The sequence below is a fragment of the Pecten maximus genome, chromosome 16 (assembly GCF_902652985.1).
Source record: "Pecten maximus chromosome 16, xPecMax1.1, whole genome shotgun sequence".
NCBI lineage: Eukaryota > Metazoa > Mollusca > Bivalvia > Pectinida > Pectinidae > Pecten > Pecten maximus.
The window spans coordinates 15,286,395-15,290,972 of record NC_047030.1 but is presented as its reverse complement, the minus strand read 5'-3'; the positions used below and the strand labels follow the sequence as shown (position 1 = coordinate 15,290,972).

The 4,578-nt window shown below is 35.1% G+C and overlaps 1 long non-coding RNA gene across 1 annotated transcript; it reads right to left on the bottom strand.

The window, feature by feature from the left end:
- Positions 1–1,027: 1,027 nt before the first annotated feature.
- On the bottom strand, positions 1,028–3,395 carry LOC117344573. The gene is made up of 2 exons (XR_004536210.1): positions 3,262–3,395; positions 1,028–1,559 (listed from the first exon to the last, which is right to left on the bottom strand). It is a non-coding gene; the product is annotated as an uncharacterized LOC117344573 (long non-coding RNA).
- Between the last annotated feature and the right edge of the window lie 1,183 nt (positions 3,396–4,578).

The window sequence follows — 4,578 nt, the reverse complement described above, 5'->3', positions numbered from 1 at the left end:
CCTGGGCCTCTTGGTTATTGAGAAGAAGTCGTTTGAAGATTATAGCCTATTTGACCCATGTGACCTTGAATGAAGGTCAAGGTCATTTATTTGAACAAACTTTGCAGCCCTTCACCCCAGCATGCTACAGGCCCAATATCAAGTCCATGGGCCTCTTGGTTATTGAGAAGAAGTCGTTTGAAGATTATAGTCTATTTGACCCATGTGACCTTGAATGAAGGTCAAGGTCATTTATTTGAACAAACTTTGTAGCCCTTCACCCCAGCATTCTACAGGCCCAATATCAAGTCCATGGGCTTCTTGGTTATTGAGAAGAAATTGTTTGAAGATTATAGCCTATTTGACCCATGTGACCTTGAATGAAGGTCAAGGTCATTTATTTGAACAAACTTTGTAGCCCTTCACCCCAGCATTCTACAGGCCCAATATCAAGTCCATGGGCTTCTTGGTTATTGAGAAGAAATTGTTTGAAGATTATAGCCTATTTGACCCATGTGACCTTGAATGAAGGTCAAGGTCATTTATTTGAACAAACTTTGTAGCCCTTCACCCCAGCATGCCACAGGCCCAATATCAAGTCCCTGGGTCTCTTGGTTATTGAGAAGAAGTTGTTTAAATGAAAAAGTTGACGCCGGACGGACGGACGGACAACGCACCACCGCATAAGCTCACTTGCCGTTTCGGGCAGGTGAGCTAAAAAACTAATAATCATTGTATTGATAAACAAGATGCTAATATGTTATAATTGATAAAGAAGCCTTTCAAAAATATAGCAAACAAAGCAAAAAAACATCAAATAGATTCATAATGTTTTATTCAATCAATATTTAACAATATAACAACATTTACACACCTTACTTACTTCTAACATCTTCTACCCTCCCTTCCATTCTCATTTTCATTTCTCTCACAACACTGTTTTTATTTCTCTGTTTTCCTTCTTACACTTTAACACTAGCATTTAACATGTTTCTCTATTCACCCTTCCTCTCATATTCTTATCTTCTCCCACTTCTCTTTCTCTTCCTTTTTCAACACACCATCCATAAAATAAATCCCCCTAAAAAGTCTTGAATCCTTTTGCAATTTGAAATTTTTTTAAACAGTCCTCACTCATGGCATGTAGCATCTACTGTCAACTGTTAATTAAATGCTAACATAAAACAATACCTGTGTTACAGGAGAAAGCACAACAGTAATAGATTTTGCGGAGTTGATGGTTTTCTTCATAGTACACAGTTCTTAAGGTTCGTGTGGTTGAACTGATGTTCAGTTCCACAGACTTTAGAGATTCCAGGGCCCGAGAAGCAACACTATAAGTCTGGGTAGAAATCCCGATCTGCCTCCTGGGAATTTGTCAAGACATGCTGATTGCTATTCCATGCTAATACCAGTTGATCTGATCAAGCCATTCTCACTCGACAAGCTGACCACAACTCTTTCAGTCGATGATGGTCGATGAAGTTTCTTTTTAGTTTTTTTTCCATTAGGACTACAGGCTGAGGGATCAGATCTACACCTCGACACAACAAAAGTGTTTTTGCATATTGTTTTTCAGTCTGGAAAAGAATAGAAACTTTACATTATATAATTTTGGCACAAAGTGTTAAACGAATAAATCAGTATTTATTACATACTGATTATGTTAAAAAAGGTTTCATAAATCTTAGTAAGCAAACATTGAGACTTCAAAGAAATTGTAGAATTGAAATTACAAACTACTATAGGGATACTTGATTGACCAATAACATTGCTCAAATAACAAATGGCCCAGAGGGCCTGCATTACTTACACCTGGATATTTCAGTAATCATGGCAAAATACTATCATGAAAGTTGTACTACAAATAGTTTCCTACTTTTTGAGCTGCCTCTCCTAACAATGGTTCTAACTCAAAGGTGGACTAAATCCTGTTATTCTTTAACAAGAAGGATTTTTAATTGTTTTTATTTTTTTTAATTTTTTTTTCTTCTAGTTTTACACTATTGAGCCCCTCTTTCTGGTCCTATATACATGTAGGAGCCATACCATGTGTTTATCATCAGATCCATTCTGGAATTCAGAAACAGTAGAGATTTAAAGGAAATATTGATGGATGAGAATGGATAACAGACATTGCGCAAGGCGGCCCTTCAGGCAGTGCTGGTATTTAAAACACATGAGCATATTTTTCATGAGGCTTTGTCTCACCAATACCCATATATACCATTAATTAGAAAAATATTTTTGTTAAAATCAGTTAATTACACATTGTGCTTAATATGATGGTACAGTTTGTCTTATAATAATACAATGTGTTAATTTAGGAAAGCTATACAAACCAACAAACTGAATCATTAAAAACCCCGAGACTTATCTTGTCTGGAGATATTAACATCCTTATCATTGTGTGAATTTTGTTTTAAATTGATCTCAAGGTACATGTATGAAGATGCTAGGTCGCTGGCAAACATATAGGGTACATTTGTACATACACACAACATCCGACTACTGCATGTTTATGTTTCACTGTAACATGTGACCTTTATCTTTTTTGTAATTAACACAAAGACATGTACATGAAAAAAATACTAGAGAACGAGTGGTTTTCAATCAATTCACTATGAATAAGTCTTATATAATTTTCAATCCATTGATGCGTTATAAATTAATATAACACGTCTTGAAGGTACCTTTATATCATGTTAAGTGAAATCCTCTCTATTTAACATGTTTATCCTTACGCAGGGCCTTAATAAAGAATTGATAGAATTGATAAAAAAAACAATCCTATCAAGTTTAAATCACCGAGTACTTATTGAACATTCTGGTCAATTCTCTTCAGCCATCTCGCCTTTAGTTAGAACGAATATTCATACCCTGCCTACACTGCTCTCCGGCAGGCTACGACCATCTGTCAGAAATTGTCCGTCCGTCGTCCAGAGCTACGTTATCGCAGCTAGCCTTTAGTAAGCCCACCAAGGCGATTTGCCTGCGAAAGGATATTCCAATTCATCACATTTGAGGAAAACTATCAACGCGAAGACGATTAAGTTGGAATGAAGACGTGTTTTGTAGTGTTTTTGAAGTATTTGTCACATTTGGTTGCGAAAGGGCTAACATTGGGAATTTAAACGTGTCGGGTAGGACTGTCGTCTGCCCGTCTGGTTTTGTAGATCTCGGGCCGGGCCGGCCAGTTGTCAAACTCGCCTAACATCGATATTAAAAGACTGTATTCTAGATTTTGGATGAACAAACATGTGTATTTACATAAAAACCTACCAATCATAAAATAGTCCGGCTGCAACTGACGAAAAATCCTCTTCTGTGCATTAAAATACCCGCAACGCAGCAGCGCGTTGTTTACATTTTTTCCGAGGTCGTAGTCCAATAGTTTAATCGACGTAGTCCGGAAATTATTATAAAAATCAAACGTTTTATTTTATTTTCGGTTTTTGTTATCATAACACTTTTTTCGTCGCTAAAATAAGAACTGTAAATTAAATTTTAAAACAATCGAAATTAGCAGAGGATAAAATAATTATCTCACCATGTATAAATATGTGTATCACAGGAAAAACAAAATCCGGATAAAATGGCCGTGTCGACTATTGTACTCACCTCTCTTTTGCGTTTTGAGCGAGACTCGACTTTGTGAATGCTCCAAAATGATGTTATATAATTTACAATATTTCTATGCTGGTTTAAATAAAATAAAAGCTGAAATATCTTTGTGGAACAAATCTTCACTCCTTTTTAATATTTATGTTAAACACCCGAATTGCTGCTGTATTCAAAACATTTCAACAATTTAATTCAAACCAATATTATTTTCAGAACACTAATGCATCTTGATTGTAATTTCTAACCATAAAAATACAAAACTTAGATTTCAAGAATGTAAGAATAGTGGGGGCAGATGACGGGATATAGCTAGGCTTAGCCTACCACATTTTATATTGTGAGAAGTCCCAAGAGCCAATCATGTATGCGACGAGAAGTATATAAAAATAAATAGATAGATCTATAAATAAATAAGAATCAGATCTTACATTTTTTCTTTTAAACTTTGTTGTGTATAAACCGACATTAAGTACAAAGAGACTTCGGCTCAGGATGGTTTATTAATAAAAAAAATTTTAAAAAAAAACCCATTAGCTACAGGTATATGGAAAAAAGGGCCAATCATCTAATTTTCAACTGCAATTTATTCTCTTCATAACGCATAACAAGTAATATTGAATTCATATAATGCCTAATGCATTCAGATAAATAGGACAAATACAACGTTAATCAAGTTTTTAACTTTTCCCCCGCGAACCTGAAAAGGATGTATAGGCCAATACATTGAAAATCGGAATAAGCCGAAACATCTTGTGTTAGCTTGCTCACAACATTGGGTAATGTATTCTACGCTTTTTGTCGTGGTGGAGGAGCCGTTAAATACATTTTGCTAGAATTATTTTTGTATGTGAAAAAATCTCAAAAACAAAATTCACATGAAATTCACATGAAATTTTTCACGTGAAATTTGAAATTCACATGAATTTCACGTGAATTTCACGTGATTTTTTTTTCAGGTGAATTTCACGTGAAAAA